Source organism: Lonchura striata, chromosome 14 (genome assembly GCF_046129695.1).
Source record: "Lonchura striata isolate bLonStr1 chromosome 14, bLonStr1.mat, whole genome shotgun sequence".
NCBI lineage: Eukaryota > Metazoa > Chordata > Aves > Passeriformes > Estrildidae > Lonchura > Lonchura striata.
In genome coordinates, this window is record NC_134616.1 from 3,798,609 (window position 1) to 3,825,929 (window position 27,321).

General features: G+C 41.4%; 1 long non-coding RNA gene across 1 annotated transcript in view; it reads left to right on the forward strand.

Moving 5' to 3' along the window:
* The window catches only part of LOC110471132 (uncharacterized), a 109,779-nt gene extending 86,441 nt beyond the window's left edge, over positions 1-23,338 (forward strand). The window contains exons 6-7 of the long non-coding RNA XR_002465535.3: positions 19,884-19,956; positions 23,162-23,338. This is a non-coding gene — a long non-coding RNA (uncharacterized LOC110471132). The remainder of the gene's footprint in view (positions 1-19,883; positions 19,957-23,161) is intronic.
* Positions 23,339-27,321: the final 3,983 nt, after the last annotated feature.

A 27,321-nucleotide genomic window follows, 5' to 3' on the forward strand; every position in this document is an offset into this window, starting at 1 on the left:
GCAAAAAGAGGTTTGGGGTTTTTTTTCATTGTTAACTTCATTGCAGAGCTGATTAATTGCAGAATTTGATCTGTATATATTACTTAGGAAAAGGAGACGAGATCAATATATACAGTATGTATTACACAAATAAAATTGTTTGAAACAGGGTATTTGCAAGCTACTGAAGGCTGATTAAAAACAGTTTGCCTAATTTACTTCGGCTGCCTTGCAAGGAGATTTTACTTTCATAATCACAAATACTTCAGCCAGTGCACTTCTCCCCCCACCGAATTACAGCGGATGAACACACAGAGGAACAGAATTAAAGTTTGGAAAAATTTAAATGCAGCATGTCTTACATTTCCAGTGTTTCTCTTGGCATCCTAAATATTGTTTTAACTTTGTTTTAACTTGTGGTGTGATTATACATTGGCTCACATAGGGGAACTGCAGAAGTCTGCCTGCTGAGCATCATTAAGCACTTTGGTGCTCGGTGGGAGTTTGTTCATTAGGAAAAGTGTGTTATGAATTTTTACTCTGTGAGCATCTTTGTCTGTGAGAGGGAGGGAGAATGAGGTAATGAGAAGAAAATACAAGATCAATCATTTAAACATACAAAACACTAAATATAAATACTTTTGGTTAAATGAATTAAAATATTGCCCAGAAGAAAATAAGCATCAATATGAGGGCTATGAAAGAAGTCTCCTGAAAACTGTTGCTGCTTCTGCTTTTGGAAATTTGCATTATTTCCTCAGATTTAATCTGCTTGGCAGAGATCCACCAGTCTGCCATATTTTGCCTTTTCTTGGCTTATCATTTCCTTTTATGCACTATGGTATTATTTTTTTTAATCTTGAGACATATAAAGGTATAATTGTATTATATAATTTATTCTAATACTTAGCCATATTTATAAATAAACTCTACTTTCAAGAAAGGGAAGTTTGAATTGGTAAAGACTTAAAATGACATGATTTTTCGCCCATTTTATAAACTTCAAAATTTTCACAGCTGAGAATAACCTATTACTTAAATAATTTCACACATTAATTCCTTGGTATAAAACACTCTGTGGTCAGAGAGTGAAATGTTGAAATTGGTGAAAAAGGATGTATTTTGCAGGATATGCAAAATGCATTTAATTTTTCATTTCAGTATTTAAACAATCGCCTAATTTTATACTCACAAAGGCTTCATTCTAAGGCTTTGTAATTCTGTTGGCTTCTATGATGTGTAAGTTGATTTACATCAACATGGATGTGGAGAAAAATCAAACCCACCATTTTGCAAATGTTTTCACAATGCCAATGCAGTGTTAGATCTACCTGGCATAAGCGACATCCATAAGATTTTCCAACATACTTATTTTAGCTTAATATGTTATTTACATATAAGATGGCATTTTTACCTATGACATAACCCCCATAATCATTAAAAATAAAGAAACAAGTATCAAAGAAGGAGAAAAATGTGAACAATGGATAATATCTGTTCCTTTAAATTATGTCTCCAAATATTTTTCCTCTATGAAAGTAGCAAGAGCTTAAGCAACTCCTGCTGTCTTGTTGTTCGACATCCACTACTGCCCATCTGCCTATTGATTGGTAGGAAACTCCAAATGGGAATTTCATCTCATTAATCATGTCACATCACAGGGATTAGGACAAAAAAAATCCTTTATGCTTCACAGCAGCCATCTAATGCCCAGTAAGACAAGTGAACGAATATGATATGGATAGAATATCTTCCCACTAATTAAAGGTCATCTGCTAAAAACTGAGTCAGGCTGGCTCAAACGTGCTCTGATCTAAGCCTGCACATCCTTTCCAAAACGGAAGAAGCAGTAAACATGTATTTCTAATTCAAATGTTAGCAGAGCTTGAGAATAAAACTCATCCATTACAGAGCACTGCAGTGACAATACTGGCAGCAGTGGTCCTCCCTGAGCAGCTCCCTGCAAAACCCAGTCCCATTGATTGTCTCCCATTCTCCCTCACACACCATCAATATCCATCCACGGGGCACTTCCCCCAGCACGCTCCGTAATCCTCTCACAACAATGCCAAAACCGCTCCTCTTCTACTCATAACCCCCACAATCTGCATTATAAAATACTCGGATTTTTCTAAGCCTGTTTGGTACTGTAACGAGCAGGAAAAAGCAATTAAAATTGCTGAGATGTGTCTGAGCAGGTGAGGTGAGGTTTCCTTACAGTGAGGGCACCACGGCAGATGAGAGGGACACACACAGCCTTGGAAGAAAGCCAACTGATTAATGGAATTTGACCATGCACAACTTGTTGAAATCCCTCTAGAACATCAAACGCCACATTATAATATCCTTACTGAGGTCCCTGCCAATCCCAGGAAATCGATAACTCCTTTTCAGGAGTAAGATTATTTTTTTTCAGAAATATTTCCCAAAGCAAGATAAGTGGGATGCATTTTGGGTTGAATTTATGTTTGGCTTTGTCTCCACAGCCAAAGCGCATCTGCTAGAAACGGGCAGGAGGGAAACCCGGACCGGAGTACAGACAGAGTCTGGAATGGAGTCGGCAAAGGGAAAAACCCAGACAGGAATCCAGCCAGAGTCTGGAATGGAGTCGGCAAAAGGAAAAACCCAGACAGGAATCCAGCCAGAGTCTGGAATGGAGTCGGCAAAGGGAAAAACCCAGACAGGAATCCAGCCAGAGTCTGGAATGGAGTCGGCAAAGGGAAAAACCCAGACAGGAATCCAGCCAGAGTCTGGAATGGAGTCGGCAAAAGGAAAAACCCAGACAGGAATCCAGCCAGAGTCTGGAATGGAGTCGGCAAAGGGAAAAACCCAGACAGGAATCCAGCCAGAGTCTGGAATGGAGTCGGCAAAGGGAAAAACCCAGACAGGAATCCAGCCAGAGTCTGGAATGGAGTCGGCAAAAGGAAAAACCCAGACAGGAATCCAGACAGAGTCTGGAATGGAGTCGGCAAAAGGAAAAACCCAGACAGGAATCCAGCCAGAGTCTGGATTTATCCCAGCGGCTGGAATGGACTCGGCAAAAGGGAAAACCCAGACCGGATTTCTCTCGGAGTCCAGAATGGAGTTGGCAAAAGGAAAAACCGGGCCGGATTCTGGCCAGAGTCTGGAATGGAGTCTGCAAAGGGGAAAACCCGGACCGGAATACCATCGGAGTCTGGAATGGACACAGCAAAAGAGAAAACCAGGACCGGAATACTGTCAGAGTCTGGAATGGAATTGGCAAAATTGAAAACCAGGACCAGATTTTGGTCAGAGTTCGGAATGGCCTCAGCAAGAGCAAAAACGCGGACCGGATTTCTCCCGGAGTTCAGAATGGACTCGGCAAAAGGGAAGATCCTCTTGAGCTTGCAGTTGTTTTGCTCCATTTTTAATTTTTTTCTAACATTCTAAGGTATTATTCAATCTCTCAGAGCATTTTCCAGAAGAAAGATATTGTTCAGCATTGCTTAGCACCATTAGTTTTACAAAGAACATGACCAGCAGAAAGATCTGAATTTTTCCATTGACGTCTTTACTTAGAGGAGGTTCATGGAGAAGCCAAATGTAATGAGAAATAAAAACATCTGTATTTTTGATACAGCCAAATCTCTAGATAGGAGGCATGGGATGAAGACAAATACCTGTCACGTGGCTGTATTCATCTTCTAAGTAGATTTAAATATGTTTTACTATTTTCCCCCCATTTTCTTCCCCCAGACTTGCCTCTTGTCCCAGTCTATAAACCATTTTCTAACTGTCCTCATGGTTTCCATCCAGATGAGTATTTCCAAGCCCTCACCTAATACCAGACCTCTTTTATTTTTATCAGTCCTCACTGCAAGTCAGTTTATCCCTTCAATTTCTGCTTCCACTTTCCATTCACAGCTTATCTTCTTTCTGTATTTAATCCTGGTTCCCTTCCCATTCAGACCTACATTTCCCAGATTACCCCATCGAGGGTTTGCTGACCCTCCCTGTAACAAAACAGAGAACAGAATTCTGTTTTCACCCTTTTGCATTTGCAGCAGCTCATTTGCCCTGTCCATTCAGAAACCCCTTCTACTAGGAACAGGGTCACTGATCCCAAAGGAGATCCAGGTTTTTCCCCTAAACCTGCACACACCCTCTCCTGGAGCATCTAAGAGCAAGATTACACCAGGGATTGTTCATAATTCAGCTTTTCAAGGATTTTCTGAGTGTGAGTAAGGATGTGCAAGAAAAAGAATAATAATTAAACATCCTATAATTTACTTTTTAAGGCTCTTTAGGGCTACAGGTGTAGAGCTTCATGTTACATGTCCCAGAACAAGCTGTGATGTCATTACTCAGGCTGTTTGCAGGAGCTGCTGAGCACCTTCGGGCAGAACTGGGTAACGTGGCTGGAGAACTGGGATGTGACCCCGGAGCAGGGACCATCCTGTGGCTCTGAGCCCAACAGGTTCCTGACACAGAAGGTCTTTGCAAAGTTCTGTGTGATGCAGCCACATGGCCTTGCTTTGAATTTTGATCTTATAAAGCTGTCAATATTATTCACGTCTTGTGTAGTGACAGGCAATCACCTCAAACCTGACAAATATTGAGTAATCTACTCAACCTTTTGCCATTCAGAGAGAAGCTGACAAATCTTTCTTCTTGGCTATCTTGTTTGTAACAACTTTTTTGACCAAAGAACAGCATTTTTTCCTCAGACAGCAGAAATCTCCACCCCAAACTTCCTGACCATTGAGTGAGCAAGTAATCTCTGTTCAGGAACCCATACAGTTTAAAAGCAGCATAATTCCCATTAATTCCTTCAAACAATTATTTTAAATTCCTCTTACAGTGAAAGAACAGTCTTAAAATGGGCTCCATACTGGAATATTAGTTCCAGCATCCAGCAAAGCAGATTCCAGTGAATTGTGAGGCATTTCTGTCACCTGGTGCCAAACCCAGCCACTCTGATGTTAAGATAAAAACATCCTGAATCTGCCCAGCAGGATAAGGAAAACATATTTTATGTGTTGCTTACACTCTCATTGGTTCCTTGCCAAAAAGACAGTGTTTTTAAAACTTTTAAACTATTCACTTTTCTAACTTAAGCATTGCAATGTTTGTAACCTTTCCATCCAGTTTCTGGGGATGCTCTGGTGGTCCATGGCAGAGGCTGGACCCTGGCAATCGCCTCTTATTTAAATTATGGGAGAATCCAAAGAAGAGAGATGTTAATGAGGAGGAAACAATCTCTCCAGACACATTGTTCAAAGCACATATTGATTTCTAGCATGTCATGGCAAACAAAAGTTTAACAACCATAATTTCATGAAAATGACAATTGAACAGCACATCTGGTGAGAATTCATTTATGCTTTTTACATTTTTAACAACCTGGCTATTTTTACTCTCCTCATCCTCTCAAAGGGAGTGCGATGTAATGAAGCATGGAGCTGGAACTAGGCCACACCTCAGCTGGAAAATGTCAAATTCTATTATGCCATCCTCAAAAGCATAAATCATAGCTGCACATTTTTAAAGGTATAAATGAGGGAGGGAACACCATAAAACATTTATTTGAACTCATGCAATGTATTTATAGTACAGAATGGTAGAGTATGGGATTTATGTAATGTAAAAATATACCAAACATTAAAAAGTTGAAATCTATGATACACAGTATCTTCTCTCTGATGAGAAATCCCTTTGCACACTGACCTTTCTTGAATTTAATTTTTCTGGTTGTCAGCTAACAAACTAACCTGCCCAATGTTAGTTCTTTTATCACCTAAAATCCTTGTTTTATATAGGACAATAATTTAATTGTCTTAAGTTTAAAGAAATACTTGATTAATATAATACCAAGGAATCTACATTTTATTTTTTTAAATATTAAATTGTACCTTTCATGCATTATTTCCCACGTTTCATTGCTTAAATTATGTATGGGGAGGAAGCTCTGTCTCTTTGGCAGCAGCAGTACTGTAGTTCATAACTCTTCAAATAAATAAATAGTATTTACTGAGTATTTAAGAGGAGGAAGGAAGGTTATTATGCTCTCTTGCCTTCTCTCACTCTTACTGTTTTCTTCAATATTCCCTTTATTCCCAGAGGTTTTAACTGTGGAAGTCTGACCCTATTTACAATAAATTTGTCTTTCTGGGTGTGTTCTACACCTCTAATTCTGTAATACGGTTTTTAAAGGCTTTCCAGCATATTATACAAATGGTTAGATGGCATTTATGGGGACAGCTGATATGCTACATAATAATGTGATTTTTTAATATATATATATAAATGAGATATTTTTGCCTGCTATTCAACCTGGAGTAGGGGAGGGTCTCAGAAGAGTATTTAAAATACTTGTACAACATAAGAATACTAGTAGGCTGATTGAATATATCATAATCTGTAATTCCTATCTATTAAAAATAGGCTACATTCATTACTACATACTTAAAACAGACTCAAACTCAACTCACTGCTACCACTAAAACTATTCTACAAATCACATTACTTATCATCTAGTAAACATGTTCTTAATTTTATCTACAACTTCTATACCCCTACACCTTTTCATATCCTGGTTAAAGCTTTTGAGAGACAAATTGTTAGTTGAAAACCATTTTGAGAGCTGTCTGCAGAACAGAAGCCTCTGTTCTGAGGCACATTTTGCCCTGCACAGATTGTCCTACCTTAAACATGGTGATTTTATCACAGCATCCTCAGGTGTAAGAACAGCAGCCTCTGGGGTGGTACTTTGCAGTCAAGACAGCCAGAAACACCACACTGAGTAATGTACCAAAGGCTCCTCCCTTATTGCTGCCTGTTCTCCTCTTTTACACTCTTCCTCTGACAGCCATTGCACCTGGGTGCCTGTTGGAATCTGAGGTATTGATGATTCTGAGATTGTAGAAAGTCTCTGTCAGCCCCCTGCCAAAGCAGAAGCCATAATTGGTCTGTGCTGGTTTCCAGGTTGTTTATTCTGTTTATCTCTCACATGTTCTGCTGCCCTGCCCAGCTCTGTCCTGCAGGGCAGCGTGTGGGGCTCTGCCCTCAGTGGGATGTGACAAACATTAAATACCAAAAATCCCTGGGCTGGATTGACAATAACGTGCCAATATCTGTCACCTACATTGGACAGTGTGTCCCCAGCCTGAACCAACAGAAAAATGCCAACACCACAGTGAGACATGGAGGGCATGAAGAAGGAGAAAAAGGACAAGGCACACCCAATTTCCTCCATCTTGTCCCCTTTGGAACCCTAATCTAGAACCCTAAAATTTTACTTTTGCACCTGTGCCACACTTAATTATTACCTATATCAAACACTCAGAGCTTGTAATTCATCCTGTAAGGTTGAAAACTCTTTTCCATGGACAGAGATCACAGACAGTACCTCTGGGGATTCTGTCCAGGGGGTTCCTGACCCCTGCCAGGGTCTCTGGCTGCCCTGGCAGGTCTGGGACCTCTGTGCCCTTTTGGGATGGGGCAGAACTCAGCACTCCATGTCCCATTGCCTCCAATAGTGTTCACCTGTCCTGCACAGCTGTAGCCCATCAGGGATGAGGCTCAGTCACAGCCCCATTCCCAGTCACCACAAATTCTGTGCCTGCATTGTTTCTTCTTATATCCTTTATCCAGAGGGATCTTGTGCAGCTGAACTTTGAGGGTTTCTTTCTGACTGAGCCTGGGACCAGTGGATGAGGATCTTTCCAATGAATATTTCTGTTCTCCATGTGTGTCTGTGATAAAACAGAAATGTAAACGTGGAACAGCCCAATGCAGCCTGTGCTGCTCTGCTGTTCCTTCAGGCATTTATTCCCTTGTTCCTGCCTCACTGCAGCCAATTTTCTGTGGTTTGGGAGACATTAAACTGTCAGAGGAGCAGAGATGACTATCTACTGCTTTGACCAACACTGCTGCCATGGTGGACAAACCTCTGAATCAGACATTTAAACACAGATTAAATGGAGGACAGATTAAAGTGGAGGACAGGTTGAGGATGCTCCTGAGCCCATTTTGCTGAGGATTTGCATTCCAGAATCTCACATCTGCTGGTGCTTCCTGGCTGCTGAACACACGAGTCCCTGTGTCACATCTCTGGAAGCCATCCAAGCAGTGACAGGGCTTTCTGTTGTCACGTTGATTCATTCATCTGGAATTCATCCTGGATCTGAAGGTGAAGGCAGTGCAGGCTGTTTGCTCAGAACTGTCTCAGGTCACCCTTGGATGGGATGGGGCAGGAGGGAAAAGTGAATTTTCTCTACTCAGTGATACACTCATCAACCTGTATAAATACATAAACTATCTGATCTTTTCATTTTCTTCACTGAGTACACCATATAGTTTTTTACTGCTTTTAGGAGAAAGCTCTTGATCCTAACAATGTTGATGCCATTTAACTTTATTTTGTATCATTTGTTACCAGCTTATATCTCCCCACCGTTCTTGTGCAGTAGATATTTCAGTATTGAACATTTGAAATCTTATCTACCATTCTGTTCTGACTGATTTAATCTCCTTGGCTTTAAATTGTCTGTCTGAAATCACTGCAGAATGGATCAAGAGGGGAACACTCAGCTCATCTTAGAAGGAGGTTAAGAAGCTATTCTTGAGTTATTCTTAAGAGTTCTTAACCTGTTCTTAAAATTTTAAGGAGCTTTTCTTAGACTGAAGTATTGCAAGGAGTAAGTTGAAGATTTAAAGGTGATAAAATAGTTTAAGAATATTATGGATTGTCTTGTACAGCCTCAGTAGGGATTTCTTTCCCTTCCTGACTACTTTAGTCTGGGCAACACAGCCCTGTGTCAGCCACTCTGGAAAGCAGGTGATGAATCATACTAGCTTTAAAAAAATGATGAGGAATTTGAAGGAAAAAAAAAAAGTAAAAAATAGAAGTCAGGGCATGAGCAGCTGGAAGGGGAGGCTGCTCCCTGGCAGCAGGGACTGAGCAAAGGGCAGACAACACCCAGTGCAGTCAGTAAAGGGTTAATGTTCAGTGGCTCTGCTCAGCCCTGGATAGACAGGTTCTCACTAATTTCCAGCTTTCCTCTCTAACACTTAGCTTAGAACTCAGCAGAAACCGTTTGGGTTTTCTGTTTTTGGTTTTCTGGGGGGTTTTTTGTGGGGGGTGTTTGTTTTTGGTTTGGGTTTTTTGGGTTTTTTTGAGTAGACATTTGGCAACTTGTGAAGTGTCAGATGAGCACTGGTAAATTTGAGAACTGGGGTGAACGTTTGTGTCAGGGAAGGAAAAAATCTTCACAGCAAAAAAGCACCCTCTAACCTGAGAGTGGAGGCACCTGAAAAAAAGTAACTTTATTCTGTTCCAATTACATTAAAAGCCAAATCCTGCACTGCTGACACTTTACAGACTTTACAACTATTGAAATCTGTTTTAAGGGACTGGCTGCACACTGCCAGTATAAACTGAAGGTGGTGAAGGTTTAAACTGGGGCCTAAATATAATTTAGCATGATAGATTATGGCTGAAAAGTCCTATTTAAGTGCCAGCACGGCAGAGAGAGCAGTCTGCAGGATCCAGGAAAGCAGGATTCCTGCTGGGGTGCCCTGTCCAGCAGCAAGGCTGGGGAAGTCAAGGCAGTGAGGGTTCTCCTGCCTTGGTTCCTGGGGTGCAGTCCCCAAGAAATGCCCAGGTCCAAGTGCTCAGCCTCCCTGATTTTTTCTAACCCCCCCAGTCCCTTCCCTATGGATTCTCATCTACATGATAAAACACTTCATAAATCTAAAACATAATTCACTGGACTATTGTTAGGGAATTTTAGATTTATCATCGCTCCTACTAATTCCATTTAATCTATTAATTTACCTTCTATTAATTTATCACAGCTTTCTGGGCTGGCTGGGTTTTTTCCCTGCTCATCTGCGAGGTGTTGGATGCTGACAGTGACGGAAACCTCACAGGAAGCATTGACAAGGTCTGAAAAATAATTCTGGAGCCCTTGTGTTGCTAAGGAAGTTTCATCAGTAGAACCAACGATTTGAGATTGTTTTCTCAGCAGTGCATGAGATAAATGAGAACTATTTCCAGATTCAGTAATTTTGAAATCTGAAGGAACGATCTTATCAGTTTGCTGGCCACCCTGAACGGAATGCATCAAAAAAGATTAATAGGGAACAGGGATACCTGTTTTCTTTCAAAGCAAAAAAGCCCTGCAAAAAATATTTTTATGGAGCAGTTTTTACCTACTTCACTTTGTTAAATATAAAATCTATATGTTTTCTATAACTAATTTTTCATTCTACACTGCTGGGATAAGCAAATTGGTAAGTGAAAAGAAAAACAGGTGAAATTCATTACATTAGAAAAGAAAACTCTCTATGAGGTCTGAGCTGCTGGAATATTTAATGTGGCATCTTCCAAAATTTTCCCAGTGGGTAAAGGAATCTCTCAGGAAAACTTTGCTTACACAGTTTAACCTAAGATGCATCTGTATGGAGAAAAGAAGGAAATTTTCTTTTCCATCAGCTACAAAATGTGACTGTTTTGAAATCCACCATCCTCAGGTGTATGACAAAAAATGTTAAGACTAATAAAGATAAATAATGTGACTGCAAAAGCCCATGTCCAAATACAAACAAAAGAGCAGCTTTTGTTTGTTGAATCTCTTCCCTATGTAGGAAGCCCTGGCTATTTTAATAAATATGAAATATTCCACTTCCATAGGAGCAGGCCTGGGCCCAAGAGTGGCAGGTGATCTGTTCCTGGGGCTCCAGCATTCTTGAGCCATCCGAGGGGAATACATGACACAAATCTGTGCAGCTCAATTTAATGTGCCTGGTTAAACGAGCACAAACATTCCTGTGCAGTGCATTTGCAGCACACAGATATTTGTGTCACAGTATCCCTGCTCAGGATATATTTGGAAGATAATTGGAGGGGATGAAACCTTTTAAAGGGATCATTAGAATTTGTAGAATACTTCTGAAACAAAGAAACAAAAATCTGCTTTTTCTTAAAGTTACTTTAACTGAGCTACTTCCAGACAAAAGCATATTCTGGTAATGATAGTTGTTGAGTGATGAAAACTGTATTTCACTTAATAATCTATTATTTTTATTAGAATTGTAATCCTTAATTTTTACTTCAATACTAGGAATCATAATCTGATTTTAACAGCAATTAATCTGGTACTCATTTACCACTGAGCAGTTTTCAAAGTGCATTTGACTGAGCTACAAATAAAACCTCTCCAGGTACAAAGTGTTTTGATTTTACCACGTGCAACTGATTTGGGAGATTTCTGGTGGTTTCTTTTGCCAATAAAAATAGATAACTTCTATTTTTGGGTTCTAAGTTTCTAATTCTCAGACGGTGCCATGAATCTGAATATATTTCCAAAGTCTGCCTCCAGCCCTGCCCAGCTGGTGTCAGTCAGCAGAACCTCCCTGCTCAGCTGGCCTTGTGCAAGAGCTCTCTTATGCTTTTAGGCAATTCCCTTTTCTGATGTTTTGATTTTTCCTTTGCCTTTTCTCACCTCTCTGGAGCAGTTTCAGACTATCAGTCCATGAAGGCCTGAGTTATTTTGAGGGTCAGCTCATTTGTAACTGACTTTTTTTTGTTTTTCTCCCAGGGCAATATGATGGGGGTTGGAAGTGTTGGTTTGCTTTTATATAGGGGAGTTAATCTGATCAAAGTGCTCCAATTGTGCTCTATGCAAACAAATTCCTATAAATCTCAAAGCTGGTTTTAATCTGTGTCCTCCTTCAGCTTTTTTTCTACTTCTGTAGTGAAAGTGTATTTTTCTCATGTGTGTTTCTGTCATGAGCTACCTAATTCTGTTCTTAAACAGAATTCTTTTATTCCACAGAAATTAATTTGGTATATGAGTTCTCACCTAAAAACTGGTCCACAGCAGCCTGAATAGGAAGATTCTGATAATTAAGATGACAGTGGAGAGCTGTTTCCTCTCTTTGATTGCAAAAGAAATGTCCAACTCTTGGCCAACACGTCCTGGTGGCTCCTTCCCACGCAGGAGCTGTGTGTGAGTGTGTGCACGTGTGTGTGTCTGTGTATTTTGGAATCAGTCACGTTCCTCAGGCCCTCAGAGCACATCCTGTTATGAGGAAACAGCAATTCAATTGTGTCTTGGTGCAACAATACACAATTTTGGAAAAGTTTCAATGATAGTCACCAATGGATCATCAGGCAATGCTTCCCTGAAGGCATCACAGCCCAGCCAGGGGACTTGGAGGTTTTGATAAAAATGGAGAACTCTGCCCATTTTGTTACACTCTCACAAGAATTTTACTTTTCATCAGCAATGACAGAATCCCAGAATGGTTTGGGTTAGAAGGAACTTAAGGCCCATCCAGTGCCATGGCAGGGACACTCCCACTGTCCCAGGTGCTCCCAGCCCTGTCCAGCCTGGCTCTGGGCACTGCCAGGGATCCAGGGACAGCCCCAGCTTCCCTGGGCACCTCTGCCAGGGCTCACCAATAATAAAACCAACTTTAGGTGAGGTTTAACTGCTCTAAGGCTGTGGCACCCCTTTATTTTCTGAGTCTGCAGCTCCTGTTCTTAGGGTGCATCTTGGGGCACAGATACATTTCTAACCATCCTCTTTTATTTCTCTTCCCAATCCTCTATCCAGTCTTTTCATTAGCTTTTTTGGGGGGGGTTGGGTGGGAGTGGCATGTCACCAGGTTTCCTTTTTTTGTCAGGTATTGTTATATAAAGAAAAATTAATGTAAGGTAAAAAAGTAGATGCCTTTAAAAAGATACCAATAAATCATTCAAAGTCTGTCAGTTTTCTACACAGGCTGCTGGGAGAATAGATTTAATGGATCTACATACAACAGAGATTTTCTATATTGCTTAGGTTTTCTTATCTGGCAGAGCTTTGCATCATTTGGAACCAGCCCCAGTCGTGGGAAGACTCCACTGATTTCTCTCAAGGAGTGCTTTGGTTGTGGGGGAGTCCATGTATAACTTCTCTATAAGTGTTTCTGGATGTATATTTTGAGGCACAAAGCCTAAGAATACAGCACAGAATGTGACAATGCAGAATATAGAAAGAAGCTGTTGATTACCATTTGTATTTTTAGACTCCTCGTTTCAGGAGGATGCCAAAAGCAAACTGCAGCAGTCAGATCCAACTGCATTATTCCTCGTGGCAGCATAAAATAGTGAGACAATTTCAGAAACTAGATTAGGAATCATAGTTTTTCTTGCTGCATAAAATTGCTGAAATTGTATAGAAATCTGTATTGTGGATCACAAGTTAATGTAAAAACTCCAAGCTATTTTTTTTTCACTTTGTCTGTTTAAGCTACTGGGCAAGTTGTTACATGAATAAATTTATTTTCTTCCTCTGAAACTGTATAATATTAAATGCCATGTTGTTGGCATAAAATATAAGTTGATCAGACAGACAAAGATTATTATTCTGACAACTGTATACACAAGGGTATCATTGTACATTGAATTTCAGTGTGTAATATGGTATAAATCTTCATGAGAGACTCTACTTTTATTGGCTGCACAGAAGGTGCTTTTCCTTATTAAATACAGGAGATGGTCCCAGGGGGATTTTTATAAAAATATCTTTATCCATTTTTTTTTTCCCAGCCAGTCTCTGTGCCCTGGCAGGCTCCTGGATTCAGTGGGGTGAGGAATTCTCCCTGGAATGCCTGGATGGAGACACAGCCGTGCTTGGAATGTTTTACCTCAGCAGAACCCACACAAGCCTCATCTCTCCCTTTCCACAATCTCTGTCTGGAGCCTGCAGGACACAAAAAATCACCTTAATTCAGTGAAATGTTACCAGTGGAACCCTAAAATCACTCTGGATCTGCACTCTGATTCATTCCCGTTGCCATCCTCTCTTTCCACCTGCTGAGGATTTTGGGGACATGGGGACACCCACAGGCTCTCTTCTGCACAAAATGAAGGGCAAAGAGTGAGAGAATTGTGGAATTCAAACTGCATCCATCATTTTCCTGGCCAGTGCAGGGCTATCAGCTTTTATTGGCCACGAGTAATTAGGAGATTTCATCAGCTGCCCATCCAGAGGGTTCTCCCACCCTCCTGAATCAGCAGGAGAGTGTGGAATTTTATGGTTTCTCTCTTCCTCCAGGTTTGGTGTGACTGCATTTGGAGCAGATGAAATGCCAGCTCTCCGTATATTTATACATACATTCAACAAGTCCCTTCAATCTCCACCTGGCATCCCTTTCCCCATCTGTAAATGGGAATCAGGTGGATCTTTGCTGTGAGGCTTTCTGTGTCCCCACACCCCCCTATTTTGGGATTTTTACACGGCCCTATCCCACAGAGTGGGCGAGGTTTGGGGGATGAAGGCAGGGCTCAGATCTGAGCTGGGCACCCTTTCTTCAGATCAGACAAAATCAGGGCTCAAACTTCCAAAATTTTGCTTCTTTGCTATGAAAAGTTGTCAATTGTGACATGTGAAAACTTGGCATTATTAATTTTTTTTTTACAATTTATAGCATCAAAGTCTTCCCAGCTGTCCAAAATAATTTCATCCTGGTACTTTCTATTATGACTTTATAGTTTAATGCACTTAGAATACACCAGCACTTTTTATACCAGTACCAACTACAAAGTTAATATGCATCACCTTTATAGCATAAGGAAGGACTATGAAATGTTGTCTTTCTGCTACTGATTTGTGTATTATTATGTTGAGAGAAAGTAACAGCTGTAAGGACAAAATAACACTTATTTCACCACCCACGGGAACATGAAATTGCATATATTGTTTTTAAAATTAGCTATCACATGTAAGGTTCAATTGTATATAGCTAAATAATAAAAGTAAGTGCATTTTTAGGTGCTCTTCAAATGAGGTCACAGTGCTGATGAAGTTCTCAGTATTTTTCTGATTTTATGAGATTCCAGGGGCAGTGATGAGATGTGTGGCACACAGGTACAAGTGGCCAATTTAAAAATGCCCTAAATATAACTTGAAGGGCTAATCACATTTACAGTCCACAAAATGTGCATGAATGCATATTGATGTGATAAAACCACATGCACTGAGGAAATAATAAACTATTCAAGTGAATATGTATTATTCACTGCTAATTTTAATTAAGACTCAGTCTTAATTCTCATGTACAGAAAAGATATATTTTGGTGCATAGTTTCCACAGCCTCATTTTGCACTCTTTTCTTCTGTTAGAAGTAGGTAAATGTTTTTTAAAATTTTTAGGAGTGGCCTCTGGGTCTCCATCCTCTGCCTGGATGTTTGCAAACCCCACAGGGAGGGCTCAGGGCAGGCATTTCCAGCAAACTCTGCTCCCCACGGGAAGGACAGCACGAGCCAGGAGGAATAAAGGGGAACAATTCTTTCTCAAACACTGATCCAACTGGAACACTTCAAAATTTCCATCCAGGAGGAGAAATGATCACTGGGGCTGCTCTCCTCCAGGGCATCTGGAACTCGGAGCAAAGCTCCTGAGTTATTAGCTGGGTAGTTTAGCATTTATCTTCTGAAGTCACTGCCAAAGGCATACAGGCAGAATAAAGAATAACACCATATTGATAAATATGCATAATTTCCCCCTGCCTTCCACAAGAATTATATAAAATGGAAAAGCATAATTGGACTCATAGTAAATATAATCGATCAGAATTTATTTCAGGGTGGGTTTATCTTTTTTTTTCCCAGATTGAATCTTTTTAACATCAGATTTCAACCTGCTGTGAGTGACTTTTGGGTCTGATTTACAAATCCTTCAGATGGAGAATGTCATATGGAAACAAAATAAATGCTTCCTTGGCTGGGTTTTCCGGGTTATGAGAATTTATCTGATTGGGGGTGGGAGGAAACAGAAGAGAAACTGAGCTGTGCTTGCTAAGGAATGAGTTTGTCACCTTTAGAACCTGGGAGCTCCACTGGCCACCTGCTGGGATGGGGAGTCCCCAGAGGTCTCCTGTCTCTCCCATCCCTCTCTGTCCCACCACAATGGTTGTGGCTTTTGGCTCATCCTCATGGCAGATCTCCAGCCTGAGTGTGAGACTGAGAAAGGAAAGGATGGCAGACAAAAATCAGACAAAATCAGGGCTCAAACTTCCAAAATTTCTCTTCTTTGCTACGAAAAGTTGTCAATTGTGACATATGAAAACTTGGCATTATTAATTTTTTTAACAATTTATAGCAGAGTCACTGGGTGCAGCAATCCCGTCTCCAAGCTGCATTTGAAATGGCAAAGGAATTCACAATAAAGTGTTACTTCCAGTTTATAATTTCACGATCCTGTTCCTCTCTCAGGGGCAGAAGATCTGAGATGCAAATTGGATCTGCATTATTGTTTTTGTCTCTGAGGGAGCATCTTTATGGAACACTCAGCTCTGACAGAGGCTTGGTGAGAGCTGGCAGGTCTCTCTGCCTGCCTCCCACCACACACCTCATCATGGTGATGTGCCTTCATTTTACCCTTTTGATTATAAAGAACATTAAAACCAGAACTGAGAATGCTTTAAAATCTTTCCCGCTCATAATGTGATAAGCTATAGCCAAACAAGAGAAATAACTAAACATTTTTGCTAATTAGCAGATGGTTTGCCAAATATCTCACCTATTATTATTTTATTTTATTATTTTCCAAAAGCAAGTAAGAAATGGCCATAAGAACTACTGGCTACTGTTCAGGAAGACTTAATGGAATTACCTGTGGTGGTTGCACCAAAATAAAACATAAAAACAGAGATAGCAGAAGGTAAGAATGGCCAGACTGTGTTGAACCAGAAGGTGTCAAGCCCAGACGCTCCACAAGAATATTCCAAGGCACATTCCAGTGCCATCAAGGCCCTGTAACTCTGTGCCTACAACTCCATAAGGACATCTTTGAGGATGTCACCAGCCAAAGGTTGTACCTGTGTGTTTAATCACCCTAGACAGCTTAATCTTGATTAATTTAGCTGCTCCTTATGCAGGTTATGCTGTACAGCCTCAAAAGCTTAAAATTAAAAGTACATTTTTCTAATGTTAAATGATACTTGATTTGCAGCCCTTAATTTGCCCCTGTAGGTTAACATGTTTCATTACACCACTGTAGAGTTACAAATATCTTATGACAATTTCAGTTGTCTATTTGTTTATTATCTGGCAATAAACCCTCCAAAAAACTTATTCCCATGGTTTTGCCTTCACTTCCATTTCACACATGGTCACTGACGTGATTGCAGAAGTCTTTGAGTGGAAGGTGGGAACAAATTACTTCCTGAGACCTCATCACCCCGAATTATTCCATCAGTCAATACAATCTAGAGTCAACAATTTCCTTCAGTGCCAAGCAGAATTACAAACACCTCAACCTGTTTTTAACAGGCATGAAGAAGCAGAAACTACCACAGATTTTCTGCACAGAAAAAAAAGTTGTGGATTTTCATCTGAGCATCCCTCTCTGTGGAAGCAGCTCTCTAGCACAGCAAGCAGGACACTGAGCATCCTGTGCTCCATTTAATCCCACAGCAGCAGCAGGCTGGTGGCCAGGCAGTGTTTGTGGTTTGATGGCACTGGGAAAACCTGGAATGAGTGTCTGCTGTCCTTTCCCCACTCCTCCTCCCCACAAAAAGGACATCAGGCTGGTTGTTTTTCTTTCCTACCTGGTGGAATGTGCTGACGTGATTTGGGAAATGAGTAGGTGGTACAGGAGAGTTACAGGTTTAATGTAAGAGTCTGAACATCTGCAGACAAAATAAAAAATTTTATTTGCCTCCCTCTGGCCTTGTATAGTTCCAATAGACAACTGGGCCAGAGTTTTAATATTGCCAAATGTATGACCAAAAAATCACAGGACAGGTGGGTGTTGGAATCTGAGCTATTGATGATTCTGAAATTGTAGAAAGTCTCTGTCTTTCTGCCCCGCTGCCAAAGCAGAAGCCATAATTGGTCTGTGCTGGTTTCCAGGTTGTTTATTCTGTTGATCTCTCACATGTTCTGCTGCCCTGCCCAGCTCTGTCCTGCAGGGCAGCGTGTGGGGCTCTGCCCTCAGTGGGATGTGACAAACATTAAATACCAGAAACTCCCTGGGCTGCATTTACAATAACGTGCCAATATCTGTCACCTACGTTGGACAGTGTGTCCCCAGCCTGAACCAACAGAAAAATGCCAACACCACAGTGAGACATGGAGGGCATGAAGAAGGAGAAAAAGGACAAGGCACACCCAATTTCCTGCATCTTGTCCCCTTTGGACCCCTAATCTAGAACCCTAAAATTTTACTTTTGCCCCCATGCCACACTTAATTATTACCTATATCAAACACAGAGCTTGTAGTTCATCCTGTAAGACTGAAAACTCTTTTCCATGGGCAGAGATCACAACCAGTGTCTCTGGGGGTTCTGTCAAGGGGGTTCCTGACCCCTGCCAGGGTCCCAGACCTGCCAGGGTCCCAGAGGGAAGCCCTGGATTCCCACAGGTGGAAGGAGCACAGACAGCTCATGTCACACCTGACTGAGCCAACAAAGCCACACCAGCTGGAGGGCAGAGCTGGGAGCAGAGGCCTGGAGAAGGTGGGGGAGGAAGAGAGGAAGGATGGATGTTCTGGGAGGTGTCCCAGGGATGGGGAAGGAGGTGGCTCTGAGGATGCTGTAGACAGCTCAAACCAGCAGCAGCTGGCCAGGAACACCCTGATATTCCTGGAGCCACCCTGGGGACAAAAGCAGGGGATGTGGCTGCTCAGGCTGAGGATGAAGGCTGAGCTGGGGCACACTTGGGTTTTCTGCCCTGGCACAGGGAATCCTCCCAGAGCAGTGCCAGGAGCTCTGGGGACCTGCACTGATATGGAGATAACTGCATGGAAAATGTCAGGGCAGGTCAAATGTCTGTGTTTGGGGAGAAAAACCCTGACCCCTTCTCTGCCCTCAAAAGAAGAAAAACAGACTTAAAAGCAAAAGATCTTATATGGTGCTCCGAAATATCCAGCAGCAGTTTATCACTGGATTAAAATCTACAAGACATAAGTATCCAATGGTGCAAACTTCAAGCTCATTGCCCTATTCAAGAGGGAAAATAAAGTTTTACAAAAAACTCCTCAAACTTCCAAAATTAGCATCACCAAAGAAAATGTACCAGTGTATTTGTATATTCAGGAAAATGACTCCTGAAGGAAGTCTTCCCAAAATTACTTCTGGCTCTGTGTAATTCAGGGAGATAGATGCATATGCCCATGAATTGTTTAACTGGAGAAATGTCTTTTATTCCTGTATAGCAGATGCACAATGGGAATGGTTTATAACTTAGTCTTTTAAATAATAAATAAATGCTGACATTCTCAGCCGAGACATCCTGATTTTTGTGTACTGTGTAATACTGAAGTGTACAAATATTTTTTTAGAAAGAATTATTTTTCCCTTTTTAAAAAGAACATGAAATCTCAAGAATATGATAAAACATCACAGTTGGTTTCTAAATGCTTTGCATCTTAATACGGTTGAAGTTAAGGCAGTAAGTAATTTCTGAGTTTTTCCCTTGAGCCACGTAGTTCTTTTCATATGTAATTATTCTCTGAGTGCATTAGATAATGCTATGGTTCCCACAGCTGTATACACATCTATAAATCATTAATGAGGCAGTTAACTGAAACAAAACTATAAAAGATTTGCATTACCCGGCAGAACCCAGCCTTAATTGACTTCCAGTTATTTACAATTAATTTTTCCATTTGGAATAATGATTGCAAGCAACTTAGGGTTTTTTATTACTGAGGAATTAGATGCTGACTATTCATCAAAAGTTTTTACAGAGAGGCTGTGTCAATGGACAGCAATGAGCTGGAGGCAATGTGATTTTTATATGCACATACTCTCCCTCACCCTGGCTGAGGGGATGGGGTGGGAGGGGGCACGTGCAGTAAAATGCAGACAGGAGCCAGCACAAACTTTTTTTGTCCTTTTTATCACATACATAAGTTTAGCAACAATTAATTTATTCTCTTTATAGCATCCAGCTGAAAGGCAATAGGATGAATAGAGCTGGCTGCAGTTCTACACAGAATAAACTGCATGAATGAAGAGTGAGTAAATATTTATTTCCATCTTACAAGACTTTAAGATAGACACTGGGGAATAAACAATGCAGAGGCTGTCGAGTAAATATTATTCCATTATGCTATTTAAAAATTACTTTTATAGAGACATGGAGCACTGAGTAAATGCTCATTAAGTTGTCATTGTTTGAGTAAGGCCCGGGAGTGGGGCTGTGTGTCAGAGCCTGGACAGACACACAGAAGAGATCAGCTCTCTGTGCCATGTGAGCATAACTCTGGCTGACACTAATGGGCTGGGGATGTGTTCATCAGGAAGGGATGTCACCTTCAAATTCCTAATAAAACTGAAGTCAGAAATCACCAGGCCTATTTGCAGCAGCTGATGTTATCTTCCTTACCCTTCCCTTTCCAGAATGCTGAGCACATGGCAGGGGAGATCCTGTTTGGGAGCCACAGTGGGAAATGAGTAGTCTCGGGTGCTGGGGTGCACTACTCTGCATCCTTGGAAATCAATCCTTCTCTGAAACTGAGCAAATTATCCTTTAGTGATTTCCCCTTGCTACCCTTTGGGTACAAAACACAAACAATAAACATTTGTGTTGTTGTCTGTTCTCCTCCCTCAGCTGCAGCTGCCACGCTGAGCAAGTCAAATGTCCTGCTTTGTTGGATCTCAAAATGTCCCTCAGACATTTTTGGAGGTTCTGGGCCCAGGTCAGAAGCATTTGAGACCCTGGCAGGCAGCTGCAAACAGCTGTGATTTTGGGTTTGAACCATGGAATGATTTACCAACCTTGCAGGAAGGACAAGAAGTCACAAAAGTTTAGATATTAGAGTAGAAGTAGTCACAAAGTGGAGGGAAGAATTTTTGAGTGCTGCACAGGGGGGTTTTGGTTTTGTACATGGGGGTCAGAGGTATTGAGATGGAGGGATTTGGGCCTGTCCTGTCCTCCCTCTTTCTCCTTCCTCACCTCCATGTTCTTGGTGATGTTGGCACTCACAGATTGGTTTAGAGTGGAAAAGCACCATTTAATATAGGTAATAGGCATTGGGAAAAACTGTAACCATGTAACATGTAATGTACCATATAAAAGATAGAAAATCACCATTTAATATAGGTAATAGGCATTGGGGAAAACTGTAAACATGTAACACGTAATGTACCATATAAAAGAAAGAAAATCACCATTTAATATAGGTAATAGGCATTGGGGAAAAACTGTAAACATGTAACACGTAATGTACCATATAAAAGACAGAAAAGCACCATTTAATATAGGTAATAGGCATTGGGAAAAACTGTAAATATGTAACATGTAATGTACCATATAAAAGAGAGCAGCAGCCCTGGGTGGGAGAGAAGAAGCAGTCGGGGTCAGAGAGGATGTCAGGGTGTGTGTGTGCCTCTGCCTGAGCTGTGAGCAAACCACAGCAGCCCAAGGAGAAAATCTTTTAGATAACTTGCAATAAACTGCCTTGAGACCAACAACAGAGACTGCTGAGCCTTTCTCTGGAAGCTCGGGTGGGAGGAGAGACTTTTCCACCACACGGAGCCAGCCCTGACCTAGGGTAGGCTTCAGCACTGCTTTATTTTCTTGTTTAAAACAAATAATTTTGCTGTCCTTTGGCTAACATTTGAGGCTCTCCACTCGTGCCAGCTGGCTGGGCTGCCCTGAGCCAGGCAGTGCAGGTGAAAGCAGCCCTGTGAACACAGGGAGGGCATGGGGAGCTTTGATTTCTGTGCACGTGGTTCAGACCAAGAGACAGCCACTGGTGAACGTGAGGCTTTAATTCTGAGTGATGGCAAAGCAAGAGGCTGCTCTCTGCCTTATCAATAGGTGCCAGCAAGAGGCCACTGGAATTGATCTAGGAAATGACAAGCCAACGCTGGTGACCTTGAAAACCCTGCAATCTCCTGCTGGAGTCATTTTTCCCAGGTTCTGTTCTGCTGGGCTGTGCTGCAGAGTGTAATGGAAAGGAAGGTGACAGCCTGGCCATGGGTCATTCAGCCTGTCAGTAATTCCAGCCTTGGCAAATCAGCCCTGCCTCCTCACCAGTCCATGAACTTCACAGATACCTCACTTACTCATGCTGCACTGGCTACTGCAGCAGTTCAGCTGGAAAAGCACTTCCATGTGTGAAGTCTGAGAGGCTTTCCCTTTGGAAATCAGGCTGGTACCAGATAAGCAAACAATGTTATTATTTTCATTAAGATATCACATCCTGTCAACACACAACATTGGCAATTGAATTTCAAATAGCTGTGCCTTCACAAATTGTACAGGACAATTTAGACAGTGTTTTTGCTGTGTCCATGATCCTTCTTACCGGGCTTGTTGTCCTGGAGTGAGAAAAGCTCTGTTTGTAAACTCAGAACTGCAGTGACTCTTTATGCACAGAGGTGATATTGCTGACATTAAGTTTTTTCTCCAATGGGTCCAAAGTATCAAACTGACCAACCCCCTGTCCTGAAAAGTCTGATACCACCTGTCTTCAAGCAGAAAACAGAAATACTCTGGCTTGGTAGTTTGCTTTGAAGAAGCCAAAACCAACTTAAGTAAAACCAAAACTTTCATTTAGTGAAAATTTCTCTTAATTTCAAAAAAAATGATAACTATAAAAATAATGCAATTTACTTACAATTTTTTACAAATCAGGAGTTTTAATCCTGCAGGGTTTCTCATCCCAGTGGCAGAGTTCTCACTTCCCTGTGTCTCCTTCCAGCTGAGTTTGGTTTGGTGTAAGTGCCAGCACCTGTGAATCCAGGCTGTGGATTAAACACAATTGCTTTTCTCTTTTCCTTTTATGTTTTTTTCTTTTTTTTCCCCCAAGGTAGTATGAGCAGAATATAACATACTAGAAGAAATAAAGAATTACAGTCAGGATGCAAGGAATTATATATATTTTTTTTTTACCTTTGGAATGGAATTTCAATATTCAACTATAAAGAAAAAGCCATGAAAAGAATCAGAGCTTTTTCCACGGCTTTGCACATTGTAAAGTCATTTCAACATTGTAATATAGGTGTCAAACGTTACTAAATCAGCTGTCAAATGCTACCAAACACTTACTTTGCACAGGTGTAAATGATCACATAAAATGCAAAGCACTGATCTGACACCAAAAATCTCTGTGTACCATTTCTGTTTTCAGCAGCTTTACAGAACTATCAAGAAAAAGTCCAATAGGGAGTTTATTCCTTGTTATTTAAGCATTTTTGTTTTCTTACTTTCAGGGATGTGGTTCCCCCTCTGTTCCAGCTGACACCGAGGAAGAGAATGCAACAATTTGCATGGAATAGCTTTGGACTGATCTGCAAAGGACAGTATTATATTTCATAATAATGTTCCAAATGTTAAAGGATTTTTCCTGCCAAAACCTCTCTTTGTCATCATCAACTGATGGCACACAGCTCTGGGAATAAACACTTTCAGCTAATGGCAGGAATTGTCAGGGGAAACACAAAACAGGTATTTCTCCCTGACACAGAACGAAACATAAGATTAAAGTTAAATGCCAAATCCTACCAGCACTGGAGCAAATTAAGGTTTATTTTTCATTCCTGTTAATCCTTTCCTCTCTTCTTAGCTAATTCATCTTGTTTCACTTAGTGCCAGTGTTTTTTTGGCCAGTTTGGTGGATGGGGGGCACAATCCATTTTAGGCATCTGGCTTTGGGTAACAAGTGGAAGTTCAAGCAAAGCCCAGATCCTAAAGGAGCACCCTGCAGGCTCCTTGCTGTGTCCAGCTCCCCAAAGGCAGGGAATGTGACCAAAAACACCTCCTGCCCACCCTGCAGCACAGTCCAAAGGTGCCCTGGTCCATCCATGTGCTGCTGAGACATTCAAGTGCTTCATGCAGAGCATTTAAATCAGGCTGTGTACAGCAAAATCTCTTTAATAACCTTAATGCAGAGGGGTTGGACTGCAACACTTATTGTGAGGGGACTGTGACACAAAACTTACCATTATGAAATAATTTCAGGTAACAACTCAGAAGAACTGAGCTTGTCTCCACTGTTTTACTTTGGATTTTCTTGTGAAAAGTAAGTCTGGCCCGCTGGGGGCTGAGTGAAGCACACAGTGATTAATTAGAGCTGGACAGATTTTGTATAGTTCAATATGAACATGTCACTTCCCTGGCTGCTTCATCTCCATCTTCCCTCTGACCAGCCAGAATTTATTCCAGAATGCTTGCTCTGGTACCAGGAGCAGCAGGTATGTGTGTATATATATATATTTATATATATACACAGCAAAACCCTCTTTTCCCATAACTAACCACTCTTGGAGACAAAAAATAATAGATGCTGAAAGGGACCTTCTGCTCAGTGAATACACATTTCAGTGTCCTTTCTGAAAGAGCTGTGAAAGCATTTTCAAACATGGAAGGCTGAATGTATGTTAAGATAGTTAAACTATTATAAAGCATCCAGTTTTTAAAGTATCACTTATCATAAGAACATTTTAATGTATGGTGCTGTATTTGCTTTCACAATTTTGGATTATGTCAACAGAATCATATAATGAAGATGTAGTAAAATCTTACTGCATTTGTAACTGAAACTCAGAAAAATGGCAGTTTTTATTTTAAAAAATGAGCTCCAAAGAGAATTTTTTCCCTGGCTTAGATGCCCATACCCAAATGTTCATGTTCCAACAGAAGACTCAAACAGGTCCAGGTCCAAAGGCAAGGGTGGGTGCAGCACCCACAAAAGCTGCAGCATTTGTGCTCTGCTGACACTGAACTGGCTCATTTCAATTGATTCCTTTGATATACAAATATAAAGCAGTAGCAAATCATTATCCATCCATAATACATCATTATAAAAATACTTTTTTTACTGTCCTTCCATCTCAGCTTCAAATCATCAAAGACGCCCATATTTGCAGACAGAACTAAAGTCAGATTGTTTATGAACAGTGATTTTACATGTGCTTAAACATTTGCAGGATGTATTAGAAATGATGACAGCACATGACCTGGCTTAGAAAAGTCTCTGCAAATTCTTTGCCAACCCCAGCAAGGGCAGCAGGGCCAGTGGAAGCTGCAGGGGGAAGGTGGAAGTGCCTCTGTCAGTGCTGCTGCTGCCAAAGGCTCCAGATCCAAGCCCAGGCTGGGAATTGTCCCATGTGTATTTAGGGCTCAGTGCATGCACAGGCACAGGAGGGGTTGTGGAGATCAGCTGAGGCCATAAAGGAAATTTGTAACAATTCGGGTTAGCCTACATTTTGTCACGTTATCAAAAATAGTCTGTAAATAAATGTATTTACAGGCCACTTCCTTGTAAGCAGCAATTCCTTCGAGCAGCACTCAGGTTTAATGCACAGCCATGTCCTCACTGTGGACTGCTATAGATCCAGGCTTCAAATGGAGATTGGGCACTATGGATCCTCTGGGGTTTATGATGGTCTGCACCCCACAGGACTCGGAAGCCATTCCCTGGCCTGCGTTCCCTGGGATCATGGATGGCTCCGTGGCCCAGGGCACCCCACAGCTGGGCAGCTCTGAGGGAGCCAGAGCTGCCAGAGGGGCTGTGGGTGCTGCACCCCAGCACGCCCAGCTGAGTGTCCAACACTGCAGGAGGGGCTGCCCGGGTCCCTCTGCCCCACCTGCCAAAGGCCACCCTGGGCCAGGGGTGGCTCTGTGTGGTGGAAAAACTTCTCCTCCAGCCCGAGCTTCCAAAGAAAGGCTCAGCAGTCTCTGTTGTTGGTCTCAAGGCAGTTTATTGCAAGTTATCTAAAAGATTTTCTCCTTGGGCTGCTGTGGTTTGCTCACAGCTCAGGCAGAGGCACACACACACCCTGACATCCTCTCTGACCCCGACTGCTTCTTCTCTCCCCACCCAGGGCTGCTGCTGTCTTTTATATGGGACATTACGTGTGACATGGTTACAGTTTTTCCCCAATGCCTATTGCCTATATTAAATGGTGATTTTCTATCTTTTATATGGTACATTACATGTTACATGTTTACAGTTTTTCCCAATGCCTATTACCTATATTAAATGGTGCCTTTCTACTCTAAACCAATCTGTGAGTGCCAACATCACCAAGAACATGGAGGTAAGGAAGAACAAAGAGGGAGGACAGGGCAGGCCCAAATTCCTCCATCTTAAAACTTCTGACCCCCATGTACAAAGTAAAAAACCCCCTGTACAGCACTCAAAAATTCTTCCCTCTTCTTTGTGACTACTTCTATTACAATATCTAAACTTTTGTGATTCTTGTTCTTCCTGCAAGGTTGGTAAATCATTCCATGGTTCAAATCCAAAATCACAGCTGTTTGCAGCTGCCTGCCAGGGTCTCAAATGCTTCTGACCTGGACCCGGAACATTCAAAAATGTCAGAGGGACATTTTTGAGTTCCCACAAACACCCTGACAAAAACCACCCTAAATCCCAACCCCGAGAGCGCTGTCCCTCCCTGGGAGCCAGCTGGGGCTGTTCCAGTGAGGAGGAATGTGGGGAGGAAGGCTGAGCCTTTCTTTAACACCTTCCTCCCACACATTAGGCTGAGCTGACACCCAAACCCCTCAGCCTCCTGCCTTGTCAATACTTACCAGGAACCACCCAGTGAGGACTGAAAACAGAGTAAACTCTGAGTAAGCTCTCCAGTTTATCAGTCTCCTAAACTTCATTTGTGAGAATTTTGACATTTAAAGCCAATCTGGGATGGCAGATCAGGAATCAACCTGTGCTCATCAACCTAGGCTCAGTGATGCCTTAAGGAATGTGTACATCAGCCAGTGAGGGGAAAAATGTTCAAAAAGCCTATATGGAGATGAAAGGAAAGTGCAAAAACGTTGGTATTTTAAAGACTGAGTTATTTAGTTATATGGAGTCTTTCTAAACTACACGATACTGGAAAACTGAGCAAAGATCTCTCTTCAAAATCTGCACTTCACAGGAGCACTGCCAGCACTGGGTCAGTAAGAAATGCTGCAGCACTCCAAGGGCTGTTTCAACTCCTTCTGAAAAATAAGATTTAGAATAAAGTTCAGACCTCACTTAAGTAAATCCCAGTGGAATTGAAACTAAAATTAATATTATACCTAAAGGTACAATTTAAGTTCTGGTGTCGCAATGTTTTATTCACACATGAGTGTTTATAAAGAATCACAATTCCTAATGCTCCTGTTTCTTTGTATCATTCAACTTTTGATGGTTTGATCAATGGCAGCATGATTAATGCAGTTATTAGAACAGCTGTTATAAAAAGAATATGGAACAAACCCAATTTGTACATTGGAAGAATATTCTGATTAAGTCACTTGATCATGTGTAGAACAGAGGGCAACACCTTTTCTTGAACTGACATTGGTTAAGCTAAAAGATTTATTTTAGAAACAAAAAAAAAAATCAGGTGATTTTATTCTGCAGAGTCTGTTTACAAGA